Genomic DNA, 16,630 nt, shown 5'->3' on the forward strand with positions numbered 1-16,630 from the left:
TTAACCTAAAATCAGATCCTACTTTTCTTGAATTGTCAGGCATGGTTCAAATCCAAGAGCATCTTGCTAGAGTGATATCTCCCTAACCAAAGATGATCTCTTCGATTCATAAAATTTTGCTTCTTCATCTATATGCCTAATTTTTTTCATGTGATTTTGGTAATTTTTAATGGTCATTTGTTATTTTATTTTATCCTGACACTAGAGCCTGCTTTTTTTGAATCGTCAGGCGTGGCTCAAATCTAGGATCATCTTGCCAGAGTGATATCTCCCTTACCAAAGATGATCTTTCCAATCTGTAAAAAGTGACTTATCCGTCTGCATGTCTAGTTTTTTTTATATAATTTTGGTGATCTTTTTCAGATCATTTGCTATTTTTTTTACCAAGAATCAAAATCTACTTTTATTGAATCATCAGGCATTGGTCAGAATCAAGTGCATCTTGCCAAAATCATATCTCCCTAACTGGAGATTATTTTTCTGCTCTATAAAAGAGGATCTCTTTGTCTTCATGTCTAGTTTATCCCTGTCAAATTTCATGAATTTTCATCTCTGTTTGATATTTTATTCTGGTCTGACACCATGATAGGTATAGAATATCCTATTCAGCAACCTGATTTTACTTTTTAATTTAATATTTGTTTCTAGCATATTTATTAAATTTATTTTTTTATTATATGCTATTTTTAGGGTTGTTAACAATGTCTATGTCAATTTTCTTGATTTTTAGAGCTCATTTGATATGTTATCTTACTGTTTTGCAAAAATCGGTTCCCATAGAAACCCTATTCTGCAAAAATACGGGCAAAATCAATCTTTTTTCATATATTTCATCTTTTTCATAAGATGATAGGAAAGGATATGAATGCTTTGAACCTTACTGAGGACATGGCATTGGATTGAAATGATCGGAGAAGGATTCATGTGGAAGACCCAGAATGATTTTCTTTTTTGGTTCATATCGTCGACCCCAATTGTTTTGGGATGAAGGCGTAGTTGTTGTTGTATGGTCCGGATCAAGGTTGACCCTTAATTCGACTTGGCCAACATCCTCTTGATGTTTATTTAGCTTTAGATCCTAGTTGAGTCATTGTCACTTCAATCAAATCTGAAGCCAAGTTACATGGTAGATATGGCATGGTGTCTCATCCAAGTTGCATGATAATTGTCTATAAAACCATAAAATAAAATTGTATCAGGTGAGAAAGAACCCAACCTAATCCATAGAAAACACCACCATCTTCTTTCCAATCTTCTTCTCCCTTAATCTCTACACAAGGGTAAAACAACCAGAGGTACCTGGGTTCCACAGTGCGGGCAATAGATACCGACGCCCATTGATTCCGTTCGCGTTGTAGCTCGCACCACTTGCTTGGATCCACCAATAAGTCCCCTGCATACCCTGGATATGCGTTCTTACCATATATTCCTGGACAAGCAGATGCAGCTTCTAGAGGAGCAGTAGCTGGGCCTTGGAAGAAACCATTCTTGTAGGGGTTGGTAACAGTACCAGCCAACATACTAGCAATGTTTATGACCATTCCATCCACACCCACATCGCCATTTGGTGCCACCAAAGGTGGGGCCGGAGGCCCATAGAGGGGCTGATGGAATGGCCAAGCACACTGTCCTGGGCATTGGGTCTCAGAGTCACCTACCCAAACGTAAGCAAACCTCTGCTTCAAAGCATTAGGTAGAGGAGCAGAGTCATGGAGGCCACAGCTGCTCATGCAGAATCCCTCCACTGCAACATCCTTGGATGTGAGGACAAAAGTGATGCCATTAGGGGTGGCAGCCTTGGCAGCTAGCTCACTTATTTGTGCCCTCTCGAGTGACTTTCCTAATGAGTACTTGTCATCCAAGACCTGCTTTCCTAGCACCACTGTAGCTGTCCCTGGTTTGCCTGCCTTGACCATGTACCTGTCTATGAGCTTCCACCATGATGACACAGGACTCATCTCCTTCTGTTGGTTAAGAGAGCTGAGGAAGTCACTCACAATGGACCTCTGAGCAGCTGTGAACTGCCCATACCAAACAATACTGAGGGGGAGGTTGCCTTGGAGCAAGGCACCCTTGTGGTAAGTGAGCACAAGAGGGGTTGGCTGCACTAAAGCAGTGAGCCTCCTCCGTCCAAGACAAGCATGAACCAAACTCAAGAAGAGAAGAAACTTCACAAGAGAAGTCACTTCCATCCTTTGTATACTATACTGAAGAGATACGAATACATACCTTTCAGGTTGTTGCGGAAGCAGAAAAACAGCGGATCGATGATGCTTGCTTTTGCTCAACAGATGTGTGCTCTCACTTGGAGAGAACAATGATTCCACGAGTCCAAATGCTAATCACGTTGATTCACAACAAAACGCACTTCCTTCTTCTTCTTACTGTTTCATTTCTTGTGCACAAATCTCTCTGTTGAGATTTCTCTCTCTCAAAAACACAATGCACTGTAACTCACTGTGTATATCAGCGTACTTAGTGCTCCCTTACCTTTCTTCTCTATATTCTCCCAAATGAGAGAGCCACCGTAAATGGGGAGTGGGTGGTTTCCAAAACCGTCCCCTCCTCAAATGGTGGGCCGGGTCCGGATCTCGCCCATCATGGGCGGACCCAGTACCCAACCCAACATTCTCCCACTCGCACATGATGGGAAGAGATCTTAGAAGAAGGAACACCAAACATGCTCATATGGTGAATAACATCGTGTATTCATACTGGCAAATGGACCGTGTGACCCATGAACTTAGGGAGTGGAGGCATATTATGTACCGGTTAGTGTAACATAATAGCCTAAACCTGCAAATAATAAGATAACACAAGGTATACCTGCACAAGCCAAGTAAGAAGCTCACTGTGTTCTAGATCAAATACATTTTTCATATTCTAGCATACTGAATCCCTCTGCACATATTATAGTGCTAAGCTATGCTAGACAAGGCCTTTCATTATGCCACATGTTTCATCATAAACCCAAAGCATCCCCAGGATGCGGAAAAATAAGCTAGCTTTTAACATGTGCATAATCTGAAAATGTCAAATGATCTTCCTTTCCAACTCTTATTCTTTGAATCAAGATAAGTTGCTTTCCCAGACATGTTCTTTTAGACCGAATCATACATGGCCTTAAGCAACATGCTAAAGTAGCAACACTCATCTTTCTTCTTAAAATAAGGTTAAAAGTCAATAAGGACATCAAAATATATATATCTATATCTATATATATATTAAGGACTCACACAATGAAGAAGTAGGGACCATTCTTCATTTCCTTTTGTGGTCGACTTATAGTCATGGTGTGACATACGTGGTATGACTCAAGTATTACGGCAAGACTTTCTCACTCCAGTGAGTGTATGCATACACCATAAATTCTTTGCCGTACAAATTTTTTTATTAGTTCAGTTCCTCCCTGAGAAACTAACTTGAGTCCTTCAGGATGCACATTCCCATGCAATGTTTATCCAAGTCCTCAGATCTGGTCAACCAGGTTACCCTTGATATTTAGATATCAAGGTCGGTCTCTTCATATAGTTAAATATACACAAGACCTCATCCTAACCCGGTTAGGGCGATGCATCCCATATGCGTATATATGGCGGATATCATAACTCATTGTACTCCCACTCTTTTGAGTTATAATCACATGATATCCCCAAAATCCGACATGCTTCTTAATTCAGCAATCCTGGATTTTGTTACATCTCATCTTAGCCCGCCCACAAGCAGCGTCTGAGGCGATAAATCCGTGTGAGAAGATTTATCTCAAACCTGGTAGCATACTCATATAGATGTGCAACATGCTATACAATGATCATAGAAAGAAAATATGAATAACATTAGCATATCAAATCTTACAAATACCCATAGATTTTACATGTTTAACATAAGAATCCCTATAGATAGGCTTAGTAAAGGGATCTGCCACCATATCTTGGGTATTAACATATGCCAAGGCAACCTTGCCTTTAGATACAATATCACGCATATACTTGCATCTCGTATCAATATGTTTGGTTCTATTGTGAAACTTGGGATCCTTAGCAAACGCAATTGCCGCTTGATTATCACAAAATAAAGTCACTGGCAGTTTTGCTTCAGAAGAGAGTCCCAAATGTTTGATGAATCTCCTTAACCAAACACATTCCTGCACTGCGAACGATCCTGCAACAAATTCAGCTTCCATTGTGGACAAGGCTACACACGTCTGCTTCTTGCTACACCAAGATATAGCTCCATTGTTCATCAAGAACACATAGCCAGACGTAGACTTACGCTCATCAGGGTCCCCACCCCAATCTGCGTCAGTATAGCCTACCACACGCATGTTATCACCATGGTAACAAAGAACTGAATCTGATGTGCCTTTAAGATATCTCATAATCCTCTTGACAGCCTTCCAATGGTCTTGTCCTGGATTAACTTGATATCTACTCACCAACCCTACTGCATAACATATGTCAGGTCAGGTGCACATCATAAGGTACATAAGACTGCCTACTGCACTGGAGTAAGGGACTTTGGACATAGCTTCTATTTCTTTAGATTCCTTTGGACACATCTTAAGACTTAAATCATTTCCTTTTGCAACAGGAGTATCTATGGGTTTACAATCTTGCATATGAAATCGTTCTAAGACCTTCTTTATATATGATTCTTGTGAAAGAGAAAGAAGTCTTTTTGAACGATCTCTTTTTATCTCTATGCCCAGCATAAAGCATGCTTCACCCATGTCTTTCATTTCAAAATGAATAGACAACCATTCTTTAATGGTTTTTAGAAACTCCAAATGATTACTAGCCAATAAAATATCATCCACATATAGAGTTAGAATCACAAATTTTGGATCTTGACGCTTAAGATAAACACAATGGTCCTCATCAATCATAGCAAAGTCATTGCTCATGATGGTCTCATGAAACCTTAAATACCACTGTCTGGATGACTGCTTTAATCCATAAATGGATCGTTTGAGCTTGCACACTTTGCGCTCAAAACCAGCAGTAACAAACCCCTCGGGTTGTTCCATATATATTTCTTCATCCAGTTTTCCATTAAGGAATGCAGTTTTAACGTCCATCTGATGTAATTCTAAATCCATATGTGACACTATGGCTAACAAAAGGCGAATAGAGGTCAATTTGACCACAGGTGAGAATGTTTCATCATAGTCTATCCCTGCCATCTGTGTGTATCCTTTAGCAACCAAACGAGCTTTATATCGCTCAATAGATCCATCAGCATTTCTTTTAATATTGAGAACCCATTTGCTCCCAATAGGTTTTCTTCCTTTTGGAAGATTAACAAGATCCCAGACCTCATTGGATGCCATGGATTTCATTTCCTCTTCCATTGCCTTGTGCCATTCATTCCTTTTAGGACAAGATAGAGCATCTCTAACACTCTTAGGTATATTATCATCTTGGGGCAAAACCACAAAGGCTTCCCCTTCGATTTGGAATCTCCGACGAGGAATTCTCTTCCTCAGACTCTTTCGAGTTGTCAGATCTTCATCAAAATCAATATCCACTTGAGTGTTACTCCCACTATCCAATAGTGGTATAGACACATCCTCTTGTGTCTCTAAAACATGATAATCAATCTCTTTAGATTGATCTTCATCATCCAATTCATAGAACTGGAAGTGACGCTCTATCTCTCTCCTTTTAGGAAATTCACTTTCAATAAATGTGGCATCTCTAGAATCTATTTCAGAAATACTCCCATCAGTATTCTCTCCTAAGAATACATATCCTTTTGAATGTTCACAGTATCTTATAAAGATACACTTCTTTTCCCTAGGACCCAATTTTCCATATTGATGGGAAAGATTATGGACATATGCAGCAGACCCCCAGGGTCTGAGATAAGCCAATTCTGGCTTTCTGCCTTTCCACAATTCATAGGGAGTTGAAGAAATAGATTTAGATGGTACACGATTTAATACATGAGCGGCAGTTAATAAGCAATCACCCCAAAAGGAAATAGGTAAATTTGCCTGCGCCATCATGGACCTGACCATCTCTAAGAGGGTCCTATTCCTCCTTTCTGCAATACCATTTTGTTGCGGAGTTCGAGGAGTAGTTAATTGTCTATCTATCTCTTTATCATCACACAATCCCTTGAATTGTTCGGATAGATATTCACGTCCACGATCTGTTCTCAAAGCCTTGATCCTACGATCAAGTTGATTCTCCACCATGTTCATAAAAGATCTAAAGCAATCCAATGCTTCAGATTTATGCGTAATTAAATACACATGGCTAAATCGTGTATAATCATCAATAAAAGTGATGAAATATGAAGCTCCATGCCTCGTTGCCACATTCATTGGCCCACATATATCTGAATGAATTAATTGAAGAGGATAGGTTGCTCTAATTGCCTTTTCAAAAGGTAATCGAGTTGCTTTTCCAGCAAGACAATGCTCACATATAGGCATTTCAATCTTAGCATGAGATCCCAAAAGACCCTCTCGTGCGAGCCTATCCATTCTCTTTTGCCCTATATGTCCAAGCCGAGCATGCCATACAGATGCATCCACATCCATATTATTAGCAGTTGAAATAAGTGAGAAACATTCATCATTCACATTCAAATTAATAAGTTCTGTGTCCAACACATAGAAACCATTCATCAAGAAACCAGAAGCAACTGAAGTTTGTCCACAAATGATGTCAACATTGACATCCCCAAACACAAATTTATAGTTTAACATAGACAAAGCAGAAACTGAAATTAAATTTTGTCGAATCTCTGGAACATGCAGAACATCATATAATAATAGAGATCGTCTTCCTCGCAAATCCAATTTGCAAGTCCTGATTCCTTTGACTTCTGCTCTAGTGTTATTCCCCAGGAATAACCACTTCGAACCAGATGACATCTTCCTATATTCGACGAAGTTTGTGCGGTCTTTGGTCACATGGTCAGTGGCTCCTGAGTCTACAATCCACATAGGATTAGATTCAATAATTAGTGCACAACTACAAACATTTGTACAAAAAACAGGAGTCATAAGAGAATGTACCTTCTCTTGCTCATGACATTCACGAGCATAGTGACCCAAATTGCCACACTTAAAGCATTTTGCATTTGCCTTATTTTTCTTGCTTCCACGCTTCCCAGAGCGCTGATAAGGCTTCTTTTCTTGCTCTTTGTCTTGTCCCTTCTTATTACCCTTCTTGAACCTTCTTGGTCCATTGAATTTCTTCTTAAAAGATTTTTGCTTTTTCGAACTTTCTGCCACATATGCCCTCATGCCAGATTGTTGAGTCGCTTCAAGGCGATCATTTTCCAGTTCTACATGACGGGCGATATCATCAAAAGTCTTAATACTTTCGTTATGAGTCATATTAATTTTCATATGTTCCCAACTGTGTGGCAGAGAACGAATCACAGCCTGGACCTGTTGTTCATCTGTAAGGGTATGCCCTGCACTATTGAGCTCTCTAATCATGTTTGCCATCTCCTTGAGATGCTGGCTCATGGTGTGCTGAGGGGACTTTCTGTATGAATCGAACCTGATGGTCAACCTCCTTAGTTTTGTGGCTGATGTTCCCCCAAACTTATCTTTAAGGGCCATCCACATCTGTTGAGCAGTCTTATAATGCTCAAATTGGCACATAATGTCATCCTGCATAGAACATAGCATGGTGACACGCGCAACAGTATTCATGCGCTTCCATTTCTCATAGGTTTCCATATCCTTACGAGATTGTGCCCCAGTACCAATTTCAGGTCGTTCCACAGTATGGTTGAGAGCCTCCAAGGCCTCAGCCTCCTCCAGTGTAAACTGAATCTTTCTATGCCATATATCATAATTATCACCATTCAGTTTTTCAATTCATGCCAAGTCCATTATTGATTTACTTGGTGCAGCCATGTCCTTTTAGATAAGAATAAAGCAATGCACAAAAAAAATTGTTATTCAAGCATGTTATGATCTAATCATTAGCACATCTATATGCAGTCATAATCACACGATTAGATAACATATAATTTTCACAGGGCATGGAATCGAAAGCTCACTACGTTCACAATCATCTCCCACTTTCCCTAAGATAATTATATTTACCTAAACTGTATTATGACTGTTTTAAAAAATAACACATAGAATAAGTACTTCCAAAGTACTTAAAAAAATTTATCGTATAATCAATATGATTATATCATATTCATTCACATACATGAATAAAATATATAATAAAATGGATTCATGAATCCCAGGCTTATCCGTGGCATAAACAAAATATGGCTCCAACTACTAGTCAATATGCCTCAACCCACATGGACCCTGGTCCTGCCGGGGTTCATCCAAAAAATTTTTTTTTTCAGCCCGCATTGTAGTTCCAAGAACTCGGCCTGCGGCCTGTGCAGCAAGGCCGGTCAGGCCGGCGGCCTATGCCGCAGGGCCAGGAGCAAACAAGCCTGCGGCTCGAGCCGCAAAACCGGGTCAGGCCGGATGAGAAAGCCTGCGGCCTGTGCCACAGGGCCGGGTAAGGCCGGACTGAGCCTGTGGCATATGCCGGTATGCCGCAAACTGGGAGCAAAAAATTTCGGCCATTGCCGCCACAAGTCCTGGGCAGGCCTGCGGCCTGTGCTGCAGGGCCAAGGCATGACCTGCGGCCTGTGCTTCAACATTTGGTCCAAAACCGGGCCTGAGTTTTAGCAGCCCTTCTGGCTGCAGGTCAGACCCATCATGTCGGGCTGGCTCATGCCCAGCCCACGCCCTGGCCTAAAAACGTTAGCCCTAACCTGTCCCATGGCAAGCCGAGTAGGCTTGGTCCATCGGGTTGCCCTCGGCACTAGGGATGTAGACAATCCCCCATAGCATGCGTCCACCATGAACCTCTTTTGTTTCGGCCATGAATCAACAAAAAAATATATATTCGCAAGCAAAAATGAGCATCTAAAACCCGTTGCTCTGATACCAATGAAGAGATACAAATACATACCTTTCAGGTTGTTGCGGAAGCGGAAAAACAGCGGATCGATGATGCTTGCTTTTGCTCAACGGATGTGTGCTCTCACTTGGAGAGAACAATGATTCCACGAGTCCAAATGCTAATCACGTTGATTCACCACAAAACACACTTCCTTCTTCTTCTTACTGTTTCATTTCTTGTGCACAAATCTCTCTGTTGAGATTTCTCTCTCTCAAAAACACAATGCACTGTAACTCACTGTGTATATCAGCGTACTTAGTGCTCCCTTACCTTTCTTCTCTATATTCTCCCAAATGAGAGAGCCACCGTAAATGGGGAGTGGGTGGTTTCCAAAACCGTCCCCTCCTCAAATGGTGGGCCAGGTCCGGATCTCGCCCATCATGGGCGGACCCAGTACCAAACCCAACATATACCTTCTGCTAGCTTTCTTGAACCAGGAATACTTCTCACTAACTTTGAAGACTGCTACAACAAATTGAGCTTGAGAGAAACCAAAGGGAAGCTTGTTAGCTTAGCTTTGCTTTGCTTTGCTTTGCAGGGTGTGGATAGCAGGGTTCTTAAATAGGGAGTGAAAAGAGTATGAGAGAGAGAGGTTTGACTATTGGAGTTTCACAGCCTTATTTCTGATTACCTTCTCTCCTACTTGGTGCTAACAATGATGAGAGTATTGAGGACCCAGCTGTCATTGGCATTTTCTATTTGGCTTTTTCCTTCGTTGACGATTACCTATTTTGGATGTGATGTCTCTTTTAAGTGGTCCAAAACATAAGACCGCGCTTAGTGCCTGGTCAAATATGCCAGACTTTGCTTTGCCTTTTTGAATTGCACAAGCATCATGTAGCATCAATGGGTCCCACCTCTCGGTGGGAATGAGACCCTTGTAGGTGAAGGTGGGTTCGGGGCCTGGTTGGTGCTGCCAAGGATCCACTGAGGTTCAGTGTACTGGTGTCGGTAGATTTGGACTCACTTCATGGAACCTGTTTTTGGGTCGGTTGAGTTGAAGTGGAAATGAATTATTATTATTATTATTATTATTATTACAAAGAACCTTCTTGGAAGCGAATAAAACCCTAGGAAGCGCCCACTTCTTTAAGTTACAGATGCACTAGTGGAGGGAGGTTTGATTTGGTGCATTCATCTCAACACCCTCACAACCACCCCGCTGACCAAGCGGTGGTGAACTGGACACAAAAGTGATTTTATACCTGAGGTTGGTAATCTTGAAAATAGGCAAGTTGAACGTAAACAACAAAAAAATTGGGTTGCTCCTGTAAATACTTGAAATGTGTTGGGTAGCTTTTTTTCTTCTACCCTTATAACTAAGTATCAAATTATATAGAAAATGCATTTCTCCTAGTGCATAAATCCACAAGCCCCAGGTAGTCGTGGAGCACCCACACGGGGGGGGGTTAAGGGTTCCTGGTCATAAAAAAAAGGCAAGCAGGGTTCGACAGATCCAGTGACAAATATTGCGAGTTTTATAAAAATATCGCTATAATATAGCAAGAAATTGTCTAAAAGCTTAAAACAGCAATTTCTCACAAGATTTTCAAAATATCGTGAGATTTATGAAAAAAACATAAATACCATAATTTAGACATGATATTTATGTTTTAAACGGCTATTTATCCTAAAAAGACCATGTGTTTTTATTTTTAAATAATTTTTATTAATATTTTTCTTATAAAAGTTATTTTTTGTATTTTTTAATTTATTTTTTATTGCCAAGATTTTGCCAAAAAAATGTGAGATTTATAAAAAAAATCAAATTATCATGAGTTTTTAAAAGATCATATTTGTTGTTTTTAACTTTAGTAACCATAGGCAGACCCGTACCAGTTATACAATGATACCATTGGGATTTTATCTTGCAACTATGGGCAGACCCGTCCTAATACAAGGTGACGTGCACTAGCTACTCCTACTAGACAACGTTGGTGAGGGTACGTGGTCTATGCCAAATAGAGGAAGGGCATGATTCTTGGTCAGTTCCTAGTGCCTCAGTAGAGGCTCCCACATCTAAACTCACACCTGCTCCTTACCCAAGTTTGCCAACAATATCCTTTTGAAAGGTGTGGTTGAGAATGGTAAGTCTCCAACGCAACACCATTTTCATCTCCCAAAACAGTGTTCCCAATAACCAAACACCTGTGAGGTAGGGATGGCAGTGGATAGGGTGGGGGCTGGGGACAAGGTCTCCACCCCCATCCCGTCTCAAAATTTTGCCCTCCATCCCTTCACATGTTTTGATTTTAACCTCCATCCCCAGTTTATTTTCCATTTCATGTCCTCTATCTCCGATCCAAACGGGGTGAGGCGGGATGGACCTCCATTTTTTTGGTACTTTGGTCGCTGCTGTCTTATGCCATTGTCACCTTTCGCCGTTAAAAAAAAGAGAAAGGATAGAAGAGAAATGAGAGCTCACTTGACTTGTTAGAAGAATGCGAGGAATAAGAGATTAGAGATTAGAGAAAGAATTTTATGTTAAGCTTTTATATATATATATAGGATTTTATAATATGTATAAAGGTATAATAGTAATTTACTTGATGAGTATCGGGGACGGCATAGGAACAAGAGTAAATTCATCCCCAGCCTCCATCCTGTATGGGTTTTGATTTTAACCTCTATCCCGAACTCCGTTTCATGGCCTCCATCACCAATCCAAACGGACCGAGCTGGGGCGGGGCTCGTTGACTGCCATCCCTAATATGAGGTAAGTGGTATTAATTACACCCTTCTTAAATACCTTCACCAGCAATCAAATAGAACCTTAAGAGAAGCTGGCTCGCCCCAAGAAGGTCAAATACCTGGATTTACTATAGTTCATGGAATTTCAAGCTCAACGTGTATGACATCTTTCAACATTTAAAATTTTTTGTATGGCGTACTTACGGTTGTTGTGCTGGCAACTGCAGTTACCCTTGCCCCAAGGGAGTTACCATGATTAGGCTTGTGCAAGGGGCGACTCCATGGGATTGAACCTACACCACCTTTCAACATTCATTTAGTGTGTTTGGAATCACGCATCTTCTAGTCATAGGCTTTGGCTTTGGTTTCTGGCCAGCTTAACTGGAGCTCGGTTTGGCTTGAACTTAGTCAGGTCCGCATTGGTTTAATCTAACCTTTTTGCTATCGAGCATGATTTTATCCCATGCCTTTGACCAGACCTATTAGGATCCGATTACACAACCTTTGACTAGCTCAAAGTTCAAATGATCCAAATGTTTTAGCCGCCTAGTTTTTTTATCCCAACTGCTTATTTAAGTCCTACCATGGAAACACATCTCAATTTTGACCAATGATCTAATATTGGTTGGTAATGGCATCATTCCTGTCACAGGCCTATTTATTCAATAGGCCAGTGCAGTGCGATGATCCTTTCCTTACCGCCACAAGCCTATCTGGTCGCTCGCTTGCCGCCGCGGAAGCTTTGAGTATAGAGAGGATAAGAGAGCGAAAGAGAAGAGAGGAAGAGAAATTGCAATTACTTGAAGGTAATCACAACGAGGGTGAACAAAGAAAGCTCAACACATTTATATTCATTCATTGTTTTGCCTGAGGGCATTTTATAGTTCATATCTATGGGCTAATCCTTCAGGGTATTGACAACCTGAACCTAGGTACAAGAGTGGCCCGGAGAAAGTTACAAGTGACTCAACACTTACATCATGACTTAACCAAAGCAAAATAGACTCTAGACACAACTGTACAAAGTAGGTCACAAGGAAACATGTTCCTCCCTTCAAATCATGCGCTGCTCTCGGTGCCATCTGCGTACGATAATGCCAAGTTGTATAAAGCTCACACTAAGGCCTTTCATGATAATCACATTGTCATAAAAGTGTTTGAGCCGGAGCAGAAAGTTTGGCTATTCAATTCTCACCTGCATTTATTCCCAAGAAAGTTGAGGTCATGATGAGATGGACCTTACATTGTGAAAGAATTGTTTTTGCATGGGCAATGACATTATTTGACCCACATACAAAAGGCACGTTCAAGGTGAATGGGCAAAAACTGAAGCTTTACATTTCAGATGTCTTACAAACTGGTGAGTGCGAGGTCTGGGATCTCGCAAAGGAATAGAGTTTGAGCGGAATGATGCATTATATGTATATATTAGGATTAGAAATTTCAGTTGCAGCATTTTCGATTAGTATTTGATTGCATATGAGCTTACATTTGCTTTGTGTCATGAAAGCTTATCTGACGATCAATGTGTGAGTACAGGTTACCATAAGCAAGACATGGCTTTAGGAGTAGATAATTGATGAGATCAGCTAAAAATTAAGCATTTGCATATGCTTAGTGGTGGAGCGAATTCAAGTCAATCATCAACTCCAGAGGCCCCGTGCATATCAGGTTGTATCTATCATTTCTCCCATCTTTATTTCAAGTTCTTTAGTGTGCATCTACATTGCATTCTTACATTCTGCATGCCACTATAGACAATGTCATTCAAGCATGGGGGTGGTTTTAGTAAATACACACTTTTTGTTCTGTTTTATCCTGTTTAGGTAGCTAAAACTCACAAATTAGGCATTTTAATTTTTTTTTAGCATATATAAATGTTTTTGATATAATCTGACATGTTAGAAATTTTTAAAAAGCCCCATGAGGAAAAAAATTTCTGAACGAAGCTAAAAAGAGTAAGTATTTATGTGAAGTTCAAAGAAAAGACTGTATTTGAATGTGAAAAGCCAATTTTGAATCACAAAGTATAAAGTATACATAGTTTAAAATAAACTACTAGGTAAATAAAAAAAAATAGAAAGAAAAAGCTTGAGCTCAAAAGTAAAAGAGCATGCGTTAGGTTGTTTGGATAATTTCACAATCTTTAGTAATTGGGCTCAGACGCAAGTTAAAGTGTTTAAATCCTTTCGAAAAGGAGAGTGAAAATCTTCGTGAGCTCTAGAAGCTGAGACCAGACACAAGTTGAAGTATCTGAATCTCATGTCGAAAGGGTAAATGAAGGAAGTCACTTTTGTGCCTAGTCAATGTCCTTGACATACAAAAAGAAAGTATAAAAAGACATTGACATTTCACAAGGCATAAAAGCATACCACACACATGCCATCAAATTGAAAAAAATGAAAAGAATTGAAAATTAGAAAAAATGAAAATTCAATGAAAAAGAAAATGAGAGCTCAATAAAAGAAAATTCATTGCTTAGAAGTAGAATAAAAGACTGCGCAGAAAAATATACAAGTGATGAAAAATGAACAATAACATAATAATACATGATTTTCTGATAAATAATCACACATAAATGCAATTTTTAAAAAAGTAAAAAGAAATTTTTTATCGTGGAGGCGTAGAATCTCTAACTATGTTCTGACAATAAAAATTACATGAAATGTTTGCTAAAATTAATTTCTTGAACTGCTTAATATTTTTGGGAAAGAATTTGAATTTTTGCATGACCAGGATGTTTGTGGGTAGCATCTCTGGAAACCCTCACGAGACCTTGCTCGCCCACTGAGGTAACCTAGGGGTTTAAAAAAGGATTATCACATGAGCTAAATGCAACCGTGATTCCTACGAAAGTAAGTTAGTTTAATAAAAAATTGCATTTTATTTGGCTAGTTTGTATTCTCATAGTCGAGGTTGTGTAAATTGCTAGGAAATAGCAACCATTCTAGTATGGGGGTATTTGATGAAGCATGAATTGTGCATCAAGATAACACAATGATCATGCATTAAAGCATCATTTTTAGGTTTAGAACCCACATTTAGATGCATTTGAACATGAATGAGCTACGATTTCAATTTTGCTTGAATTGGAATTAAAACAAGAAAGTTATTGCATTTACAATGCACGCGTTCAGACCTCGAGGCAATTCGAGTCAAGATCTGATCCAAACGGCCAATTTGGTCCTTGGACCAATGCACAAACACCAAGATCCAGCCCAAAACAAGACCCAAACCCATTTCAAAATGTATTTTCTAAAAAAAACTTCAAAAATGGCACCTAACAATATTTTCTATTTTAATCTTTTTTTTTTGGAATTTCCAAAAAGAAGATTTTGCTTTAAATACAACACAAAACCCTTGACAAATCATTTTTGCCAAGGGATTTGTGCCTAAAGTTTTGAATCTTCCTCCTTCACGCCTCCCTCTTCAGCCACCATGTTCCCCTTCTCCTTCTTCTTCATTGGTTTTGCATGAAGTTTTCTTGCATTTCCATCTAGCCAACCCTTTTTCTCTTCCACTTTGCTTCTTCTTCTTCCATTTCTTTCATTGCTTATCATCCTTGATTGTTGTTGATGTTTCTTTGTGGTGTTTTGCAGGTACAACAGCTTATAGAGTGCACCATTCTTTGTTGAGGTGCTATCTGCCCCCACAAGGATCGACCGACTCTACCTCCCTGGTCCTCTCTTCACTCGAGCTAGGCTCGATTCACCTTCCATCCTTCGGAGTACCTCCATCCTACGTACCACAACAAGGCGCAACAGTAGAGACATAGCAACAGCACCATTGAAGACCTTAAGGGGCATTTTCATGGGCTAAATTTGCTCACCAACTATCCCTCCATTCACCGGACAACCTATATAAGGTTTGTCTTCTTCCCTCTTGCTTTTAGCTAAAACCGACTTGCATGTGTTTTTATTTTCTATTGTGTGTGTTTTCTGAGTTGAGTCCAGCCTTAGTGTAGTGGTTGTGCATATACCAACACCTAAGATTGAGTGTAGAGTTATTTAGCAGATTAGTATCGTTGTTAAACTTGGGTTTTAGTTGTTATGGCTTGTACGCTAGAATCGGCTAGAGTTCTTCTAGCCAATTCTTAGTGTTTTGCTTTGAGGCCTCATGCCATATATTCTGCATGTTTTATTGTAAAGTTTGTTTTCGTTTTTAGATTAATTGGGTTCTGATATTCTTGCTCCTTGGATTCGAGTTTCGTTGGAATTATTTTACCGCTTTAATGCCTTACATCGGATAGGGTCCTTCTAGCCGATGGAAGCATTTTTCAAAGGGCAGATGTTCTGGCACCCTTCGGTTTTACTGCATTATTTAGTGTGATTAGTTATTTTACATTTCATTGTGTAGTATAGGTAAAGTAGATTAGTTCATTTCTGTCATTTTCATTGATTTTTAGGAATTGTGAAACCCTTATGCTAAAAATCGGTTAGAAGTTTTTCTAATCGATCTGGGCGTTTTTACCAAAGAGGGTATAGCCTATTGCTTTCCATTTTTTTTCTGGTTACATCACCTCTTTATGTGATTAGCAGCTATGTACTAGGTTAATTTAGAGTCGGGCATTGTTATTTTGCTAGTTTTTACTTGTGTAATTAGTTTAGCTTTTGTGTTAGCATCAATTGGTTTTATTTCCATGTTAGTCAATGTTAGTATTGCATAGTAGATAAGATGTATTAATTTTCTGTTAGCTTACTGTTACAGCAGGTGTTTAAATGTCAATTAGTTAGTCTAAAAACTGATCAATAACCTATTTCAGTTAGATTAGGTTTCGTTTATGTTTTGTAACTTCGTTGCAATAGTCTTAGCCTCCCATGCCAAAACCGGCCAGAGCCTTATCTCTAGTCGGATTTTTTGGTCTTTGCGAGAAAAATCAATAGTTTAGGGTTACTGTTTTCTATGGTTTAATAGTGTAAGTAGTGTAGTAATTAGTATATGTGTGTTTTAGTAGCATAATCAGCATTTAGGTTAGAGTTTTGTTGCTAGTTTCG

General features: G+C 39.5%; 1 pseudogene; it reads right to left on the reverse strand.

The window, feature by feature from the left end:
* Window positions 1-1,230: 1,230 nt before the first annotated feature.
* LOC149846697 (protein PHOSPHATE-INDUCED 1-like) lies at window positions 1,231-2,193 on the reverse strand (annotated as a pseudogene).
* Window positions 2,194-16,630: the final 14,437 nt, after the last annotated feature.

Source organism: Nuphar pumila, chromosome 2 (assembly GCF_984573655.1).
Source record: "Nuphar pumila chromosome 2, dmNupPumi1.hap1.1, whole genome shotgun sequence".
Classification (NCBI taxonomy): Eukaryota; Viridiplantae; Streptophyta; class Magnoliopsida; order Nymphaeales; family Nymphaeaceae; genus Nuphar; species Nuphar pumila.